This window comes from Triturus cristatus, chromosome 7 (assembly GCF_964204655.1).
Source record: "Triturus cristatus chromosome 7, aTriCri1.1, whole genome shotgun sequence".
NCBI lineage: Eukaryota > Metazoa > Chordata > Amphibia > Caudata > Salamandridae > Triturus > Triturus cristatus.
This window is the reverse complement of record NC_140590.1, coordinates 522,883,149-522,905,681: the sequence shown is the minus strand read 5'-3', so window position 1 is coordinate 522,905,681 and position 22,533 is coordinate 522,883,149. Positions and strand designations below refer to the sequence as shown.

At 48.1% G+C, this 22,533-nt stretch overlaps 1 long non-coding RNA gene across 1 annotated transcript; it reads right to left on the bottom strand.

Annotated features, from left to right (window-relative positions):
* Positions 1–7,031: 7,031 nt before the first annotated feature.
* Positions 7,032–10,059, bottom strand: LOC146810009 (uncharacterized). The gene is made up of 3 exons (XR_014965619.1): positions 9,966–10,059; positions 8,406–8,516; positions 7,032–7,416 (listed from the first exon to the last, which is right to left on the bottom strand). It is a non-coding gene; the product is annotated as an uncharacterized LOC146810009 (long non-coding RNA).
* Between the last annotated feature and the right edge of the window lie 12,474 nt (positions 10,060–22,533).

The following is a 22,533-nucleotide window of genomic DNA, read 5'->3' as shown; positions in this document are numbered from 1 at the left end:
AGCCTTGTCTCCAGTAGTGCAGTCACTGCAGTGGTAACGCCCACATCCTCCTCAGTAACATCAGAGTGGCACCGCAGTAAGAGCCATACTCAGAGTGTGGGTGAGACACCAAGGCGACCGGCGAGTACCTCAATGAGACAATCTGTGTCGTTGAGCCTTAGTGGGTTAATGGCACCACTAAGGAAAGTAAGCCAGCCTACCATTGACAGCATGTTTAGGTTGGACGGGCAGTTACAACGCAACCACCCAACGGCACGATTGTACAATGTGAAGCTGGCTAAAATGTTAGCGCTGGACCTTCTTCCTTTTTCATTTGTGGAAGGGGTGGGTTTCCTTGAATTTGTGTCTGCCATCTGCCCGAAATGGAAAGTTCCAAGCCGGTCCTATTTCGCAAGAATTGCTGTTCCGGCACTACATCATGATGTGCTGGAATTGGTTGGACAAGCTTTGCAGAAGAGTGCTGTGCACAATATCCACCTGACAACAGACATGTGGACCAGTTGCCAAGCCACAGATTACATGTGTATCACTGCACACTGGATCTCTTTTGTGGGGGTTAAAGATCAACTATCTGCACGAGGTGTTGTTGACACAGCTGCGATTTTTGAAGGTACTCGGAAACATGCAACTGTAGCCATGTTCGCCATGGAGAAATCTCATACGGCTGAAAACATTTTAGAAGAGTTTCGCACCAAGGTTTTGGAATGGCTGCAGCCCAGAGGGCTTGGTATTGGTTTTGTTGCCACAGACAATGGCAGTAATGTACTTAAGGCAATGGAACTTGGTTCCTATTTCAGGGTTCCGTGTTTGGCACACTGCATAAACATTATAGTGCAAGACTTTCTGAAAAAAGAACCCATAGTAAGCAATTTACTGTCCATCTGCCGAAGAATATGCACTCATTTCAGCCATTCTTTTAAAGCTCGGAAGCAGCTGAGGATCCTCCAACGTGAGCGTAGGGTGCCAGTCAAGGCACTCATCCAGGAGGTGGCAACACGTTGGAACTCAACGTATTACATGCTTGATCGTCTGTACGAACAGCACAGGTCACTCAATGATTATGTCTGGTACAGAAGCAGTGATGCTAGTGTTAAAGGCATGACCCTTCAGAGGGAGCAATGGACCCTAATTCAATGCCTCACTGAGATGCTGTCTCCTTTTGAGGTCTTCACACGTGAAGTCAGCAAGGAGGACTGTGCAATGGGCCAAGCTATCCCATTGTTGCAAATGCTAGAGCATGAGCTGAATAATGTGTCTGAATCCTACAAAGGTGTAGAGGACAGAAGGCAAGCCCATGACTTGGTGGAGAGCTTATCCAGGCGCTTATCAGAAAATGTAAGGATACAAAATAAAATTTTGTCACAAGAACATTACATTTGTGCCACAATTCTGGATCCACGTGCAAAATTAGGACTATTCCGTTCTTTTTCCGACACTGATGTTGCCCGCTACAAAAGTTGTATAGCTGAAGCAGCCATCAAGTTTGAAAATGAAGGGCTGCTAATTAAAAGCCCGCCACATCAACCCACAACAAGTACTGATACTGAAGCAGGCCATGCAGAATCAAGTGCAACTTCGTCGGCTGAGGGCAGTGCGGTTGGCTCACAATCGCAACACTCACCATCACCATCGACTACAAAAACAATAACTGGATCATTCTGCCGAGTACAATCATTATCAGATTGGTATGTAAAGATGGGCCTTAAGCACAGTGCTGATGCACAGAAAAAACAGCACAAAAGCTTACCAGCAGCAACCCTGAACATTGAGCGGATGGTCCAGGCCTATCTGGACGACCTAACAGAGGTGTACGTTGATCAAAACCCAGTGCAGTATTGGCATAGGAAAAGGTCTGAATGGCCACAGCTCAGCAGGCTGGCGATAAGCTATCTGGCTTGCCCTGTCGCAAATGTCTCTTCCGAACGTGTTTTCAGTGCTGCAGGTTCCATTGTAACCTTGAGAAGGACCAGTCTATCTCCCAAAAACGTGGAGAGGTTAACAATGATCAAAATGAATCAGCACTTCATACCACCGAATTACACAATGCATGAATCAACAGAGGAAGATGAGGACAGCGGCTCAGGTGACGGAAGTATTGTGTCAGATGATTACCTACTACTGGAAGATCCCCCAGAGTTTGAGGACGAGCTATACTTCCCTGACAATTAGGCTCGCACTTACTGTCTTCCTCCCTTTTTTCTCCCTTTGTTTGTGTCTGTTGTTCCGGTTATAAACTTGTGAATCGCAACCAATGCATTATCACCGTCTTCTAATCTTCTAATTTAAGATACAAGTTTCAGGTGTCTGCCATTTGACACTACAGTCCTCAGAATCCAGCTCCTCCGCTCGATCATACTGCATCTCCTGGTCAATTCCATTTCCCTCATGAATGATGATTGGATGATGGTAACAACAAATTCAAACTTTCCTCGTCCTTCCAAAACAAGTGGACCATGAATCTGATGACTTCTATAGCTATCCTCCTTCAGAGCCGAGAGAGACTGGCCATTAACTGAAAATAAGATGCAACAGGTAATGATTGATGCCATGCATTGTCCGCAGAAAAGCAGACTGAGTGATGTAGATTTTGTTGTGTGTGTTGCGCATGAATGAATTGTGTAATTGTGCACTGCCACTAATCAACTTTCTACAGAACACACTAGTAATTACTAATTTTCCTCTTCTGGCAAACAAGAAATGTGTACTTCTCCTGCATCTTGGTGATACATTGCTTTTAATTCAATACAGGAAGGGGACTCACTACATCTGCGCAATGCAAATGACTGTGACTTAACAGCACCGTCCATCATGATGATGGCGAATGAGACGGCCTGCAGCGTTAACGAGATGAGATGCAACAGGTAATGATTGATGCCATGCATTGGCCGCAGAATAGCAGACTGAATGATGTAGATTTTGTGGTGTGTTGCGCATGAATTGATGTAATTGTGCACTGCCACTAATCAACTTTCTACAGAACACACTAGTAATTACTAATTTTCCCCTTCTGGCAAACAAGAAATGTGTACTTCTCTCCTGCATCTTGGTGATACATTGCTTTTAATTCAATACAGGAAGGGGACTCACTCAATCTGCGCAATGCAAATGACTGTGACTTAACAGCACCGTCCATCATGATGATGGCGAAAGAGACGGCCTGCAGCGTTAACGAGATGAGATGCAACAGGTAATGATTGATGCCATGCATTGGCCGCAGAATAGCAGACTGAATGATGTAGATTTTGTGGTGTGTTGCGCATGAATTGATGTAATTGTGCACTGCCACTAATCAACTTTCTACAGAACACACTAGTAATTACTAATTTTCCTCTTCTGGCAAACAAGAAATGTGTACTTCTCCTGCATCTTGGTGATACATTGCTTTTAATTCAATACAGGAAGGGGACTCACTACATCTGCGCAATGCAAATGACTGTGACTTAACAGCACCGTCCATCATGATGATGGCGAAAGAGACGGCCTGCAGCGTTAACGAGATGAGATGCAACAGGTAATGATTGATGCCATGCATTGGCCGCAGAATAGCAGACTGAATGATGTAGATTTTGTGGTGTGTTGCGCATGAATTGATGTAATTGTGCACTGCCACTAATCAACTTTCTACAGAACACACTAGTAATTACTAATTTTCCCCTTCTGGCAAACAAGAAATGTGTACTTCTCTCCTGCATCTTGGTGATACATTGCTTTTAATTCAATACAGGAAGGGGACTCACTCAATCTGCGCAATGCAAATGACTGTGACTTAACAGCACCGTCCATCATGATGATGGCGAAAGAGACGGCCTGCAGCGTTAACGAGATGAGATGCAACAGGTAATGATTGATGCCATGCATTGGCCGCAGAATAGCAGACTGAATGATGTAGATTTTGTGGTGTGTTGCGCATGAATTGATGTAATTGTGCACTGCCACTAATCAACTTTCTACAGAACACACTAGTAATTACTAATTTTCCTCTTCTGGCAAACAAGAAATGTGTACTTCTCCTGCATCTTGGTGATACATTGCTTTTAATTCAATACAGGAAGGGGACTCACTACATCTGCGCAATGCAAATGACTGTGACTTAACAGCACCGTCCATCATGATGATGGCGAAAGAGACGGCCTGCAGCGTTAACGAGATGAGATGCAACAGGTAATGATTGATGCCATGCATTGGCCGCAGAATAGCAGACTGAATGATGTAGATTTTGTGGTGTGTTGCGCATGAATTGATGTAATTGTGCACTGCCACTAATCAACTTTCTACAGAACACACTAGTAATTACTAATTTTCCCCTTCTGGCAAACAAGAAATGTGTACTTCTCTCCTGCATCTTGGTGATACATTGCTTTTAATTCAATACAGGAAGGGGACTCACTCAATCTGCGCAATGCAAATGACTGTGACTTAACAGCACCGTCCATCATGATGATGGCGAAAGAGACGGCCTGCAGCGTTAACGAGATGAGATGCAACAGGTAATGATTGATGCCATGCATTGGCCGCAGAATAGCAGACTGAATGATGTAGATTTTGTGGTGTGTTGCGCATGAATTGATGTAATTGTGCACTGCCACTAATCAACTTTCTACAGAACACACTAGTAATTACTAATTTTCCTCTTCTGGCAAACAAGAAATGTGTACTTCTCCTGCATCTTGGTGATACATTGCTTTTAATTCAATACAGGAAGGGGACTCACTCAATCTGCGCAATGCAAATGACTGTGACTTAACAGCACCGTCCGTCATGATGATGGCGAAAGAGACTGCCCGTTAACTTAAGATGAGAAGTAACAGGTAATAAATGATGATAATTAATGGCATGCATTGGACACCTGACTCTGAGCTATTGGTCTTTGTGTTTGCGTTGTTTGTTGTGCACAAAGTGATGTCAAAGTGTACTAGTGTTAATCTATCTTTCTGTACACAATAAAGAATGACTCAAGTCAGTAATATTTATATTTCTACTCTTGTTGTGTTATAAAAATTACACTTGTACTGCAGGCCGATCTTCAGTCAGTAGAAGTATCAGAGCTGATGATGAAGTCAGGAGGATGTTTCATGAGTGGCATAAAACGGAAAAGCCTAAAGGTAAACACGTGAACCACAACCACAGCACACCCAAATGTCTGTGTAGAAGTTGAATAGAGTGTAGCGGTGGGATGACTGCAGTGCATTGATTTTACTAACTTTAACTGTAAAATGCTATGTCTGGAATGGATAATGTGCTTTGCGTTTGTCCAACTCTTTGAGAGAAAAAAAAAAAGGACTCTAAAGTGTTAACGTAGGATGTGCTAATGGTAAGCACTGTGGGCCTGATCTCTCCTGTTACTGTTGAAGGTCTATGCTGGAAACAGACTACAGTAGAGATGATGCATATGCATACATGCCACCTCGGAAAGTGTTCTTGTTGCACTACACCATCACTTGTGCATTTGTTTTCACTTTCTTTCTGAATATCCCCTTTGGTTTTCAATCTAAAATTACAGGCCGGGCCTTGTCCAAAACTTTGTAAAACATTACAATGCATATTAATTACCTTACCAATCAATCACCTTTTTATTTCAGCCAGGCAGTGGCGAGTGGTGAGGCGACACACCCAAGATTGATGGACGAGAGGAGCAAGAGGAATGCCGAGATGCAAAAAACCAGTCCACATTTTTGACCAGGATAAGACAGTAACAGTATCCACTTTTCACTTCTTTTAAATAATTTGATTAATATCTTGTATACATTCTTTACAACAGTGTGTTCTTGGAGTTGTTGTTATCAATCATCATTACGTTTGCTCTGTGTTTACGATTCTTCACTACCAATATTTTAAATTTCTATTTGCTATCTGTTAAAGTATTAAGGCCGGAACAGAACAAGAAATAGAAGTGTATGTAATCCGGGTCTCATCATGCATGCATTTCCTTTTTTATACCTTAACATATGGAATGGATATGGTATGGTAGTCTTCAATGATTGTCGTTTGTTTGTCTATGTATGCATACTGTTTTTCTATGTCAAACCTTTCCCAAAATCCCCCTTCCCATCCAATCAACGGACCCTAACCCTCTTCCCCCGGGCTGTGTGACTTATTGTCGAGGTGTAACTAAATTAAATGTACACCAATACTTAATCAGACACTTGCTGGGGCGGATGTGGTGAAAGCAACACTACTTCAATTTCAATGCAGAGCGATGATCTTCTTCTGCTTGCCCACCCATGAGTAGGATATTTCACAGGTTATTTTATTTAACAAAGGAACATATACCTCAGCATGAATTGCCGGCATTGATTGGATTTGTTTGTTGTCATTCCTCATATACAGCACTAACTGTTAGACTGTAGGCATAGCCAAGTCGACAAAACTATAGTTTGTAACTCTGTCTAGTAGGCTATCCTCATAATAACCAGCATTCAGTTTTTTTGTCAAATATTTGAGCATATAATTGTTGCTCGGTAAATTCTGTGATGTACTTCATTCAACTACTCCTCTAACAGTCTCTCAAAGGCGATTGACTATCTCCTTTTCTTTTTTTGGAAATGCTGCTACCCTGCCAGTGTATACTACTACTACTATACTACCACCACCACCCCAATCATGGCATGTATGAAAAAGGAAACCATCTTCACCATGCAGCCAGTGCTGTGCCACAGTTGGACATAAACATCAAGCACCGGTAAGAGAGAAGTTTGGGGGAGGCAGAATCAATAATGGACATGTTGTCAATGATGTCAGTTTCAAACACCACTCCAAAGAATGCATAGTAGGACCAGTCAATGAGTGAGGTGTGTCGCATCTATCTGTTTGTGTCTTATACAGTCAGCAAATTATTGAAATCAAACACACGCTATGGGCGGCCATGCACCAGCAAAGAAACAGTGTGATGTAAAACAGTTACCCCACCTACAAAACATTAACAACATTGCATGTAACATAGAAAAATATATTTAATTGACCCTAACAAATAAACTAAACCCACAAAAGCTAACCCACCCACCTCCCTAACCCCAACGACTGTCCATAGAAATAGAGAACGCCCAAACGAGTGAAGAACGAACAGGAATTAAAAAAGGGGCAGTGACAGGGACTAACTGGTGGGGCGGGACTGGAGGAGGACACGAATCTGGTCCTCTAAATGGGCGACGCGGCGTCTAAGGCCGCGGCAGTTGCAGCCACAGTGGGGGGGGGCACCGGAGATGGCACGGTGGCGGCGGGCAGCCGCCAGACGGTGGCGCCGTACCGCTGGAGGGCGGTGGCTGGGGCCCGGGGCACTGGAGGAGGCTTGAATTGCTGCTGCAGTCTCCTCCTCCTCCTCGGCTAGGACCACCAGCCGCCGGTATTCATGCTGGATTGCCTCCAGCTTCCGGCGCCGTGCCTTGGCGGCCAACTCCTTCCGGTTGATTTTTGGAGTAGCTGTGTATCAAAAAGAAAAAGCAAGACAATTGTAAAATATAGTCTTAATAAAACAGTAGGACAAGGTAATTATTTACACACATAGTGGCATGGTAGAGTAGCACTATAAAATAAAGCACAGTAGTACATAACATTTTAAATGTCGCCCGTCCTTCTTCCTTCCACCTGTCTTACACTTTTTAGTTGAACAGTGCACCAGGTGCTCTTCTCCATAAAACTTTCAAAGCGGAGTTGAAATCAGATAGATGAGGCCATTGGTTACTCAATACTCTGGCTCCTAGTCCTATACCAATTAAAGGGAATTCTAGTCTTCTAGTTCACTCTTCAAACGTCCCCAAGAACTAATACTTACTTACGACATCGGATAGCGGGCGGACTTTGTCCGCCCGCCATCCGACTGCTAAAAAAGGGTGGGGGTCCCGTGGGGACAATTAATTAGGATGATGCGCCCGGCACAGTGGCGGGCGCACCCTGTTATTTTAAATTTAAATTCTGGTTGGCTTTGCTGAAAGCAATGCTAAAATGTTGTGCTGCTTTTCCAAGCACAACATGACGGGCCTCGCACGGAGCCTGTCACGTTTTGCTTTGAAAGTCGGGGGGGTACCATAGCATCGGTAGGTACCCTCCATGGGGGCCCCCAAGCATACTCTGCAATGTGTGCATGCCTTTCCGTGGCGGACGGTAATGCCGCCACGCAAAGGCATTCCAAAATGCAGATTATATGGCTGCCGGTGTGGTGAGAGAGACACCACCGCCATATTGAACCCTTTTCCGCCTAGACATGTCTGAATATTTTCTACAGGGATGGCGGGAGGTTTGCCCCTGCTGTGACGGCAGTGAATTCCAGCCAGCCCGGCAGGGGCAATACGCCCACCATCCTAATGGGGCCCTAATTCACAACTTTACAGTATACATATACATACAGTACACCTTTGCAGTGAGTGTGCTGTCAAGTTCAACAATAGTTAAAGATTATGAATCTAACTTACCACCGCCTGCCACTGGTGCTGCCACTCCCCCTCCGTTGCTATCTGCAACTGCCGCATCCTCGCCCTCTGCGTCGCCTTCGCTGGCCCCAGCAATGGTGGTCGGTAGTGCGCCTAGAAAACATTACACATTTATTAGGCAACATATACACCTCCCCCCTATTGATCAGTAGCAAGGTTGAAAAATGAGTTAATACTAACATAAATCACTAGTACAAATCAGGTAGTAGTAGAGTAGACACTAAGTTATATGATCATTGTAGCATTTGCTTGATTAGCCCTAGCCATGCACATGTGACGTTACCTTTACCTTGCAGCTTCTTAAGACACCTTTGAGCCCACATGACCTGCCTCACACTGCTACTGTCTAGTCTACGCGCTGCGTACAGGCGGTCAACAAACATTAACAAGCCATTTTTTTAGGAAGAACTGGTGTACTACTGTTACTGTTAGTCCATATTGCTTATCCATAGATGCTACGCTTTTTGGCACGGCTGAGAAATGCTTGCAAGTTGCAATATACTAACGCACACCATTTCTTTTTTCGCATTACAGACGCAAGATTCGCTTCTACGAACCAGAGCTTCTGAACGATGCACCAACTACCAGTACTAGGTTCTTCTGAGGTGAGGGGTCCCTTCACTCACATCTTCATTTATAAATGTATATAAACTAAATTGCTATGGGATGGTGGTGCTGCCTTCCACCACTTCAGTTATCATGATTTAATTCGCAACTGTATAAGTGTAACAATGTATATTGTTTTAATGTTATTGATTTGCCGGTTGGTGCTGCTAAGAAAACAGTGTACAGACCTTCTCAAATCGAAATAAAAATTTGAAACTTACATAGACTTTGTGGTATTTGGTGTGGAGTGTACTAACTTACACGATTGAGCAAATTAAAGTAAGGGTGTGCATGTGAATAGCTTCCACGACAGAGGTTGCGTGTGTTAATGTTCTGGGTTGTCTACTTGTTGGTTATCTTGGGGGGAGGGTTCCGAGACCTAATAGGTATGACAAGACAGTACTATAGTCAAGCAGTGGAATTGTGGTGGGTGCGGAATTTCTGATTGAGGTGTGCAAGGAAGGTCCAACCTACCATCACCAACATCCTATTTTCTGGTGCAAATGTATGTGCAAGATCCCTACAACAGTTGTATGTCCTATAGGGTATCATATCAAAATATTAAGAAATCTGGTAGGGCTGTTGCTGTGAATTTTCAAAGCCTAAACATCAACAAGAGTAAAAAGTAGTACAAGACAACAACCCAACGGATTGTATGAGCTACTGGTGAATATGAGTTTTATATTACAACCTTTCACAAAGAGTGGCACTGGCCAACTGGGCAAGACTAGCTACTACAGTACAGACAGACAGACTGATAGTATGTAGTAGTACTCAGTCATCATAGCGGAGGCAGGGATAAGCTTTTTGAAACCGTACAGATCGAAGGATAATTGGTGGTAAAAAAATAGCATTTGGAAACACACTATAGTTCGGGAGAAATGGGGCAGTAAAAGTTATGGAATAAGAAATATTATTAAAAACAAGAAGACTTACTGGGGCCAGCAGAGGAGCCCTCAGCGGTGTCCTCCTCGTGGTGTTCCTGTCCCGCCGACTGCCCAGTCCCTGCCCGTCTGCCCCTGGGTGCTGATGAACAGGAAAGATATAAGAAAGAGACAAACATTGATGGATGGTGTCAACTTAAGCAAATACAATATTTTTCAACAACGGTCAAAAAACACTTATGTAAACAATTGCAATAACTACATTGACCGATCTCATCTGGTCAACATGTAATATCGGGGGATTCGCAGTTCGACTACTTAAGTTACTATTTATCAACAGTAATCCATTCTTCCATTCTGATTCCAGAAAACTAAGTTACAAGTAAGCCTAAGAATTGGTACAATGTACCACCCAACCTAGCCCACCTATTCCAGGCATGCCAATTGTACATTAAGTATGCATTTCGACTGTATTCCTCAACAATGTGTATGATCCAATCATGGAGGACACATGAACATGACTACATTTTTTGTATACACCAAATTTTGGTTTGATTGATGCTGATCTGCTACTGCTAAGTAACTGCAAAGCCTACCTCCACTCATTGAACAAACTAGAAAGGTTCTAAAGACTGGCGTACTAGCAGCACGTCACGTAACTGAGTGAGGGGGGCATCACGCATACCACTAACCAATTAGAAGCTCATACAAAGTACCTAAACCTATGTATCAATCCGCCCCTATCTATTAGTGACAGGACAAAGTAAGGAGTGGACGTGAGTCACTGTAGCATTACGTAACTTAATTTCTCTAAAATAAACTCGTAAAGAATCACGCTAAGCAAGCGCAAACGGAAAGCTGCAAACAAGTAAGATTAGTAGTAGCGCAGAAGAGCACCTGTGTCATAATCACAGAAGACTTTTAAACGTTATTAACCTGGAATGTATTGCAAGCAGCAACATTCTAGCTGGTTGGAAGGAAAAAAAGATATTCGCAATATATAACATAGAGCAGAAGAACAGACACAAAGTTGTAATAATTAAATAGGTACTCACCAAGCCCCGGGACCTCCACTCCTAGCAGGTCCAGCAGGTCCTGCTCACGGTCCAGGATTTCAGACCACCGGTGCGTCAGCTGTGCCTGGGTGCGCCGGACCCCAGAGATGCGCGACACTGCCCGGCGCACCTTCCCCCACCGCTGCCGACGCTCCCGGAGGCCGTACCCGGACCCAGGCCTGCCACCTGCTGCCAGGGTTGAGGGGAGGTGGCGCTGCACAAAGAAAATTAGTGCAGCCAACTCCGCCTCCCCAAATAAGGCCCGTGCATGCACCCCTTGTGGGCGCCGCCTTCCGCAAGGAAGGCGGTCGCGGCTCTGGCTGCGCCGGCGAACAGCCCTGCCCTTGGACATGGTTCTGGGGACGGGGCGGGAAAGAAAAGGTAAAATAAATAAAGGAGTAAAGGAAATAAATAGCGGGCAATACAAAGAGAAAAAGTAGCTAAAAAACAAAAAAAAAGTACACAAAAACCAAAAATATAGAGGCAGGAAAATAGTTAGAGAAATAATAAGTAATAAAGATCCAAAAAAAGTGGCTATAAACAAAGGATTGAAAAGATTTAGGGAGGATTGAAAATCAGGCCCCAGAACCATGCAATAGATTGGAAAACAAGATGGCCGCGCCCGTTGCGACCACGTGCGCAAGTTCGCGCGATATTTTCTCCCTGAGCAAGCAAAAAGCAACGCGATCAAGTAAAAGCGATCGCGAACAGGAAATATCGAACGCGAACATGCATTGCGCGACCTGGAACAGGAAGTAAACAACGCCAGAGGGCGGGACAAGTGAAAACAAGATGGCCGCGCCCGTGAGCGACCGCATGGGTAAGTTGGCGACCCGCGAACACGCAAAAAATACCGCGAACAGGCGGCAAAAAAACTTCCGCATCTTCGCGATATTTCCGGCGTGTTTGCGGAGATTTTCTGCATTCTCGCGATAATTTGCGGAGGTTAATTCCGCAAATTCCGCCCACCCCTACCCACCACCACCAGCAACAGGTTGCTCGTAGAAGCTGGAACAAGATCACAGCAGACCAGCTCGCTGCTTCCCTGAGCCAGCACCCTCCCGCCAGCTCAGCGAACCCCAGCCAGGCCGCCGACAACCTCACGAAGTGGATCAGCAACTGCGCGGACGAACTCGCCCCACTGAAGACCCCGCCTAGCAGACCCGGCAGCAAGAAGGCCCCATGGTTCACCGACGAACTCAAGAGCTCCAAGAAGAACTGCTGAGCCCTCGAGAAAGCCTGGAGAAGGGAGCCAACACCGGACAACATGACTGCCCTCAAGCTCGCCACCCGGAAGCACCATCAACTGATCCACGCCACCAAGAAAACAGCATTCAAGGACCGGCTGGACAACAACGCACACAACTGCAAGGAACTCTTCAACATCGTGAAAGAGCTCTCCAACCCCAACGCCGGAACCAACGACATCACCCCATCGCAAGACCTCTGCAACTCCCTCGCCTCCTACTTCCACAACAAGATCGCAGACCTACACAACAGCTTCAGCACACAACCAACGCTCCCCACGACCGCACCAACGCCCCCCACCACCACCCTCAACGCCTGGACCCCGATCAACACAGAAGACACCACCCGCACGATGAACACCATCCACTCCGGATCTCCGACCGACCCCTGCCCTCACCACATCTTCAACAAGGCCGACGCTGTCATCGCTCCCCACCTGCGGGACATCATCAACACCTCCTTCGACACCGCCACCTTCCCTGAGAGCTGGAAGCACGCCGAACTCAGCGCTCTACTGAAGAAGCCAACAGCGGACCCCACCGAACTCACAAACTACCGCCCCATCTCGCTCCTCCTGTTTCCAGCCAAAGTCATCGAGAAGACCGTCAACAAGCAGCTGGCCGCCTTCCTCGAGACGAATGGATCCCTCGACCCCTCACAGTCTGGCTTCCGAGCCAACCACAGCACCGAGACCGCCCTCATCGCTGCCACCGATGACATCCGAGCCCTGCTGGACAACGGAGAAACGGCGGCCCTCATCCTCCTTGACCTCTCCGCAGCATTCGACACTGTCTGCCACCGCACCCTAGTGCAGCGCCTCAGCAACGTCGGAATCCAGGAGAAGGCACTGGAATGGATCATCTCCTTCCTCAGCGGAAGGACACAGAGAGTCCGCCTACCACCGTACAAGTTAGAGGCCACCGAAGTCATCTGCGGCGTCCCTCAAGGATCCTCGCTCAGCCCCACCCTCTTCAACGTCTACATGAGCCCCCTCGCGGCCATCGCACGCCAACACAACCTCAACATCATCTCCTACGCTGACGACACCCAGCTGATCCTCTCCCTGACCAACGACCCCGCCAGAACCAACCTCCACAAAGGGATGAAAGACGTAGCCGAGTGGATGACGACCAGCCGCCTGAAACTGAACTCAGACAAGACGGAAGTCCTCATCCTGGGCTCCTCGCCCTCCGCCTGGGATGACTCCTGGTGGCCCCCCGCCCTGGGCACCGCACCCAAACCGACAGACCACGCACGCAACCTGGGCTTCATCCTGGACTCCTCCCTCTCCATGACCAGACAAGTCAACGCAGTCTCCTCATCATGCTTCAACATCCTACGCATGCTACGCAAGATCTTCCGGTGGATCCCCACCGAGACCAGGAAGACGGTCACCCAGGCCCTCGTCACCAGCCGACTGGACTACGGCAACGCCCTCTACCCCGGAACCACCGCCAAGCTCCAGAAGAGACTCCAGCGGATCCAGAACGCCTCAGCCAGACTCATCCTCGACATCCCCCGACGCAGCCACATCTCCGGACATCTGAGAGACCTGCACTGGCTCCCCGTCAACAAGAGAATCACCTTCCGTCTTCTGACCCATGCACACAAAGCCCTACACAACCAAGGCCCGAGCTACCTCAACAACCGCCTCAACTTCTACGCTCCCAAACGCCACCTCAGATCGACCAGTCACGCCCTCGCCGCCGTCCCCCGCATCCGAAGAGCGACAACAGGAGGAAGGTCCTTCTCCTACCTGGCCGCCAAGACCTGGAACTCCCTCCCGACCGACCTGCGCCTGACCCAAGACCACCTGTCCTTCAGGAAGAAGCTCAAGACCTGGCTGTTTGAGCAGTAGCGGCACCCCCCCCCCAAGCGCCTTGAGACCCTCCGGGTGAGTAGTGCGCTCTATAAATACCTTGATTGATTCATTGAAATATGGCTGTAGCCCTAGGGGCGGACCAGACCATATACTAAAATAGTGGTATAACAAACTCGACTTGCAAAAGTAAGAGGCCTAGGGCCTTGGGAATCGCTGGGGCTTCACTGCTGCAGTGTTTACAGGTAAGTAATCAGCCCACAGGAGACGCGTGCAGTGTCTAAACACGCACGCGGGTTTCAATGAGTTTCAATGGCAAATGTCGCGGTTTGTATTTTACAGTTCTAGGGCACTTCGAAATGGACAACAAGCAAACAACTTACAGGGTAAGTACTTCGATAGCCAATGCGCACTTGGGCACCGTACTGCCAGAGTTACCTCACCCAGGGAAGCCGGGTGCAGAGGTGTCCTTTGGTGTCGGGTCGCGATGTTGCTTTCAATGGGAATCGTTGATATCTTGCTGCTTGTGTCGTCTGGTGAAGTGTCCGTGGAAATCCAACGATGGATTGGAGTTGCAGGCGACCTAGAAATTGAGGGGACAGAGTTCAGAGTCACTTGCCAGTGACCGGTGGCCTTCAGGATAGATGACCACAACTGTTGAGTCTCTTCACGTCACTGATGGTGTTTTGTCTCTTCGCCCACGTGGTCCAGGAGAGATCGAGGAAGACCAGCAGCTGGATTTGGAGGGTCCCACAACGTCTGCAGCTGATGGCGGTGTCGGCACTCGGATCGGAGCCAACAAACCTTGGCAACTGCAAGTCTTGTGTAGAAAGAAGATCTTAGATGGTTCAAACCACCAAGGTCCTATGGACTTACCCAGCAAGGGTAAGTGAGGGCAGGCCCAGAACAACCAGGCAAACCCTTGGAGCAGTTCAGAAAGTCTTCGGGCGGGCTACTAGCCAACGGGCAATCAACCGCAAAGACGCCTTCACAGGGAAATTTCAGGAGCAGCCCACGGTCACTCGGGACGAGGTAGGCCGCTGATCTTGGGTTCCAGACCTGCTAGGGACTTGGACATTAAGTGGTCCAAAGCGCAAGTTTGTAGTTCGTCGTTCAGGGCTTGCACTCGAAATTAGTGCACGGTTCCCTGGTATTGCTGTACCTCGTCACTCGTGGGGTCCAGACACCACAGCTTCGCTGGGGACTCAAAATGGCCGACGAGAGGTCAGGAAATCATCTTCAGGGGACATAGGGACTTCGGGCTCCGGATGGAGCGGTAAAGTTTGCAACTGTTGTTCAGTCCTTTAAGTCCCTGCCAAGCAGGGGAGTCACTCCTTGCCTCCAAGGGAGATCCTTCGGTCTTCTAGAGATAGTAGAAAGTTGAAGGGCCAGGATTCTTCTTCGGTGAGCGTCGTCCAGGTGTAATCTAAATTGCATTGGCAATGTGTGGTATCTTATACTGATAAGATGGGAGGGACTAGCTCTATGGCCACTCCTCTAGGAGGGCCAGGGTAGTGGGTGGTTACACCCACTTCCCTTTGTCCAGTTCCGCGCCAGGACAGGGGCGGTTTGAGCTGGCATATGCACAGAGGAGCCTACTGCTCCCCCAGTGCAGGACTTCAAAGCACTCTAAGAGTGCACCCACCCAGCTCCAATACACTAAATCCTGTCTGGGAGGTGGTAACACCTCCCTGTGACAGTAAACCCTTTGTTGAGCTCCCTCCACTGCGAGTTTCGGTCAGCAGCAGGAGGGCAGCCCGGTGTCTGTGCTGGTGGCATCCCTTTTGTGATGCCAGGGCTCTAGATGATTTCTACCGTGTAGTACAGGGTGTACATGTCGTCCCCTCTAGAAGGGTGGGATCCTACTCCCACACCAGTTGCTGGTGTGGGGGTAGGATTCCAAGTTGTTTGACACCAAACACGCAATGTTTTGATGCAGTCATTCCAAAGTTAGCATTTACCGCAAGGTTATAATGCACTTAAGAGTATATGGTTTAACCGCATCCACAAACAGCAGCAGAGAATAGACTCTGCCAGCTGCAGAGGGGTCCTGCTCAGGCAGAAGCACCCCCTCACATAGTAAACCAAGCACCCTGCCCTTGGGATTGATAGGGCCTACCATAGGGGTGACTGATAGGTTTATATGTGTGTGTATGGTGAGATATAGGAATCTATACCTCAGTGAGGAGTGCTAACACTACCTCACACAGGCTGCAGTAGCAGGCCTGTGGTGTCAGATTGTGAGTGCTTCCCAGGGGTGGCATAATACATGCTGCAGCCCCTGGTAGGCCTGTGAAGTACCAATGCCCTAGGTACCTAAGGTACCATATACTAGGGGCTAATAAGGTACCACAGTATGCAATCACTAGTGCATCTAATATGCACACCAATCATTTAAGGGAGTAAGCAGATAGGCTGGGGTCCTGGATAGCAGGATCCCAGCCAGACTAGTCAAAAACCATTCAAACACCAGGAAAAAAGTGGGGGCAACCATATAGTCAGATTCCACCTTCCTACATAACCCCCCCCCCCAAACGAAAGGAGATAAGGCTAACCTTGCCCAGTTAAGTCTTTATTTCCTGAGTGGCCATATAAGGAAGAACTTGCACTAGCATGGTTGCTCCCTGTCTCATGGTCCACTTGGGAAATCCTACCCCAAGGGGTTTTGGAGTTTCTCCAAAGTCTAGGGAAATTACCTGTATTGTTTTCTGGTACAGAAGTAGGCTGGTGGGGTGGCTGAGTGTGGAAGTGAGGCCCTATTTGGGGTGGTCTCAACTTCCTCAGCACAGTGGTCACCATGGAAGCCTTTCTGTCCATGACTGTGTCATATCTGGCCCTAAGGGTCAACCTCTGGCTGCCTACAGCTGGGGGTTGGGTCCCTCTGGTTGGAGTAGTGGAGGCTATTGGAATGTTTGGGGCAACTATGCCCCAGGTTTCCCTGTGCCCAACAAAGTCCATCTGGGGGGTACCTGTACCTAGGGGTAAAGGGGATCCCTCAGTTTGTAGAGGAATATTCACCTGGCTAGAACTACTCTGCTGGGTGTCCCTAATCTGCTGATGAGGGGGTTCCTCTGGACAGGGGCCCATTAAGGCTCCACTGACCTTCCTGATCTCTGCAGCCCTGGGCTGACTGAGGCAGGGTAGAGAGGGGCAGGATACCTGCTCCAGACTGGGTGCCACCTTGGAAGGATCCCCTGCCATCAGAGTTGTGGCCAGGACAGGCCTGACCACTTCTGGGGCAGTTACTTCACACGGGGCAGGGGCAGTTCCCTTAGGAAGCTGACCCTTACTTTTAGTCTGGTGGGGAGAGGACTGTTCCTCACCCCCTATGCTCTCTGTTTGTGTGGAGTGATCCATAGTTTCAGGCTTCACTCCCCTTAATTTCTCCTGGGGTGGAGGTGAGGCCCTCAGGGATGCCTAACATTCTTAAATGGGCATTGTGGTCTACCTCAGCCCAGGCTGAGATTTCCAGATCATTCCCCAGTAGACAATCCACAGGCAAGGTTGGGTACACTGCCACTCTCTTTGGGCCAGTGACCCCTCCCCAGCTGAGATTTACTATTGCCATGGGATGGTCTGTCCTAATTCCATCAATATTGGTCACCTGGTAGCTAAACTCAGGTAAAAGCTGTTCTAGGGGCAATAGTCTCCTTGTCACCATGGTGACACTAGCCCCTGTGTCCCTGTAGGCCGCAGCCTTCTGACCATTGATCATAGGCTCTTGTGTGTACCTGCCCAAGGTATTGGGACTCATGGTAAAGTTGGCAAACCCCATGCCACCATCACAGACTAGAGCTGCTTGTGTAGGGGACCTAGTTAGGCCAGAGTCCACCTGAGTTCCCCAAGAAAGCCCATCTATTTTTTTGGGTGCACTCCCACCACCTGGGGGATTACTACTGGTAGTAACAGGAGGTGTTGGAGCTGCAGAGGGAGGAACATTTTCTTTATTGCCATTCTTTGGACAGCTGGAGTCAGTTTTCCAGTGTCCAGGTTGCTTGCACACATGGCAATATGGTTTCTTATTGGAAGAGGAAGGATTTTGGGACCCACCCCCAGAACTGGGTTTTTGGGGCCTTCAGAGGATTTTTCTGTTTTATCATCCCCACCTTTCTCTTTGGGCTTAGTGGAATCTTTCTTCTGGTCACCACCTTGGTTCTTGGGCCTAACCCTGGTTCTGACCCATTTGTCTGCCTTCTTTCCCAATTCTTGGGGAGAGGTCAGATCAGAGTCCACCAGGTACTGGTGTAAGAGTTGGTTTTGACAATTATTAAGGATCTGCTCTCTCATAATCAAATTATACAATCCTTTAAAGTCAGTGACTCTACTGCCAACTATCCAACCCTCCAGAGCCTTGGTAGCACAATCTACAAAGTCCACCCAATCCTGAGTCTGTTCTTTCTGGGTGTCTCTGAACTTGAACCTGTACTGTTCAGTGGTTAAGCCAAACCCATCTATTTATGCACTCTTCAGGGATTCATAATCATTAGCATCCTCTTCTCTAACAGTGAGGAGCTTGTCTCTATCTTTATCTGAAAAGGAGAGCCACAAGATTGCTGCCCACTGTTTCTGGGGGACCTGTTGAACTTTACAGGCCCTCTCCATAGCAGTTATCCATTTGTGGATATCATCCCCACTCTGGTAGGGAGGAACAACCTTGGACAGGTTCCTATGATCTGGCTTGTAATCTCTGCCTCTAGGGACACTGTTGCTGCCACCAGGGGCATCTAACCCCTCCTTCTTTGAAGCTCTTTGTAGCTCGAAGGGTTCCCTATCTAAGGCCAATTGCTTGGTTCTGAGGGCAAGCCTACCTTCCTCATACTGGAGCATCTTGAACCTTCTTTCAGAGGAGGTCTCCCTGGGAAAGTTGGAGTTCCTCTGTGGAATAGATTCTCTTCCAGAGTGGTATGACCTGTCAGAGACCCTTGAGAGGGACCTAGGCCTGTCTCCCACTCTGTCAGCTCTCTTAGGGAGATTTCCTCTATTCTCTTCAGACCCTTCTGGGTCTGGCCCTTCACCCACAGAGTCCAGGTCATCGTGATTGTCATCATCAGACCCAGAGACTATGTGTGACCCACCCCCTGATGCAGACCCACTAGCTCCTAGAGCTTGTCTCAGGTCATCTGCTACTAGCAGATCTATCAGGTGTTGTGATGAGGGACTCCTGCCCACCCTCAGATTTCTTGCAAAGCATAAGGCCTTCAGCTCAGTGTAGGCTATATCTTTGTACTGAGATGGGATGGACCCACTGGCTCCATCCTGGTGAGGCATACTAGTGTTGTGCAGTGTTGTACTACCTACACTAGTTGTGGCCTACTAAACCTAGCTTGAGCTGTAGCAAGGGTGTGCTTATCCCTTCACAAACAGCTCTAAGTTCAGTAGAACTTATTGATACTAGCTTGACTTTATATGTACCTTGAGTACCTTAAGTGGTTTTCAGTTAGTAATTCAAATAGAGATTTTCTGGTAAAACAATGGCAAGCTGGAATCCCACCGCTGCCACCAATGTGAGAAGTTGGCCTGGCATATGCTGGTCACTAGTTATAGTGGCCACCTTGCACCAGTCCAATTCGACTTTTGGTAGATAGGTTTAAAGACAACCTTTTAAAGAAAGCTATCCTAGTGGTAGCTGTGGAGAGCAGCCTTCAGGCTAAGTCTCTGAGGAATGTAAAGCAGCTTGTTTTACCTTATAATCTCTTGAATTACCAAATAAAAAGATACCACACAGGTATATATATCAAATATATATGTATTTATTTCTAAATATACTCTACTAATCTCTTTATGCGATTAGAGCCAGGTAAACATTAATAAAATCAACAGTTCTCAATAAATTAAGCACAAATATGGCTGTAGCCCTAGGGGCGTACCAGACCATATACTAAAATAGTGGTATAACAAACTCGACTTGCAAAAGTAAGAGGCCTAGGGCCTTGGGAATCGCTGGGGCTTCACTGCTGCAGTGTTTACAGGTAAGTAATCAGCCCACAGGAGATGCGTGCAGTGTCTAAACACGCACGCGGGTTTCAATGCGTTTCAATGGCAAATGTCGCGGTTTGTATTTTACAGTTCTAGGGCACTTCGGAATGGACAACAAGCAAACAACTTACAGGGTAAGTACTTCGATAGCCAATGCGCACTTGGGCACCGTAATGCCAGAGTTACCTCACCCAGGGAAGCCGGGTGCAGAGGTGTCCTTTGGTGTCGGGTCGCGATGCTGCTTTCAATGGGAATCATTGAAGTCTTGCTGCTTGTGTCGTCGGGTGAAGTGTCCATGGAAATCCAATGATGGATTGGAGTTGCAGGCGACCTAGAAATTGAGGGGACAGAGTTCAGAGTCACTTGCCAGTGACCGGTGGCCTTCAGGATAGATGACCACAACTGTCAAGTCTCTTCACGTTGCTGATGGTGTTTTGTCTCTTCGCCCACGTGGTCCAGGAGAGATCGAGGAAGACCAGCAGCTGGATTTCGAGGGTGCCATGACGTCTGCAGCTGATGGCGGTGTCGGCACTCGGATCGGAGCCAACAAACCTTGGCAACTGCAAGTCTCGTGTAGAATGAAGATCTTAGAAGGTTCGGACCAGCAAAGTCCGATGGTCTTACCCAGCAAGGGTAAGTGAGGGCAGGCCCAGAGCAACCAGGAGAACCCTTGGAGCAGTTCAGAAAGTCTTTGGCGGGCTACTAGCCAACGGGCAAGCAACCGCAAAGACGCCTTCGCAGGGAAACTTCAGGAGCAGCCCACGGTCACTTGGGACGAGGTAGGCCACTGATCTTGGGTTTCAGACCTGCTAGGGACTTGGACATTAAGTGGTCTAAAGCACAAGTTTGTAGTTTGCCGTTCAGGGCTAGCACTCGAAATTAGTGCACGGTTCCCTGGTATTGCTGTACCTCGGCACTCGTGGGGTCCAGACGCCACAGCTTCGCTGGGGAATCAAAATGGCTGACGAGAGGTCAGGAAATCAGCTTCAGGGGACGCAGGGACTTCGGGCTTCGGCGGGAGCGGTAAAGTTTGCAACTGTTGTTCAGTCCTTTAGGTGCCTGCCAAGCAGAGGAGTCACTCCTTGACTCCAAGGGAGATCCTTCGGTCTTCTAGAGATAGTAGAAAGTTGAAGGGCCAGGATTCTTCTTCGGTGAGCGTCGTCCAGGTGTAATCTAAATTGCATTGGCAATGTGTGGTATCTTATACTGATAAGATGGGAGGGACTAGCTCTATGGCCACTCCTCTAGGAGGGCCAGGGTAGTGGGTGGTTCACCCACTTCCCTTTGTCCAGTTTCATGCCAGGACAGGGGCAGGCAGCCCCTGAACCGGTTTGAGCTGGCATATGCACAGAGGAGCCTACTGCTCCCCCAGTGCAGGACTTCAAAGCAGTCTAAGAGTGCACCCACCCAGCTCCAATACACTAAATCCTGTCTGGGAGGTGGTAACACCTCCCTGTGACAGGAAACCCTTTGTTAAGCTCCCTCCACTGCGAGTTTCGGTCAGCAGCAGGAGGGCAGCCCGGTGTCTGTGCTGGTGGCATCCATTTTGTGATGCCAGGGCTCTAGATGATTTCTACCGTGTATTACAGGGTGTACATGTCGTCCCCTCTAGAAGGGTGGGATCCTACTCCCACACCAGTTACTGGTGTGTGGGTAGGATTCCAAGTTGCTTGACACCAAACACGACATGTTTTGATGCAGTCATTCCAAAGTTAGCATTTACCACGAGGTTATAATGCACTTAAGAGTATATGGTTTAACCGCATCCACAAACAGCAGCAGAGAATAGACTCTGCCAGCTGCAGAGGGGTCCTGCTCAGGCAGAAGCACCCCCTCACATAGTAAACCAAGCACCCTGCCCTTGGGATTGATAGGGCCTACCATAGGGGTGACTGATAGGTTTATATGTGTGTGTATGGTGAGATATAGGAATCTATACCTCAGTGAGGAGTGCTAACACTACCTCACACAGGCTGCAGTAGCAGGCCTGTGGTGTCAGATTGTGAGTGCTTCCCAGGGGTGGCATAATACATGCTGCAGCCCCTGGTAGGCCTGTGAAGTACCAATGCCCTAGGTACCTAAGGTACCATATACTAGGGGCTCATAAGGTACCACAGTATCCAATCACTAGTGCATCTAATATGCACACCAATCATTTAAGGGAGTAAGCAGATAGGCTGGGGTCCTGGATAGCAGGATCCCAGCCAGACTAGTCAAAAACCGTTCAAACACCAGGAAAAAAGTGGGGGCAACCATATAGTCAGATTCCACCTTCCTACAGGCGTGGAACGGACCGTACACACGGACTCAGAGCGTGAGTACGGTCCGTACCACCATTGTAGTGGTGATGTAGGGGTACGCGTGGTACAGACTGTACCCACGCTCTGAGTCCATGTGTACGGTCCGTACCACCATTGTAGTGGTGATGTAGGGGTACGCGTGGTACGGACCGTACCCACGCTCTGAGGGCGTGGGTACGGTCCGCACCACGCGTACCCCTACATCCCCACTACAATGGTGGT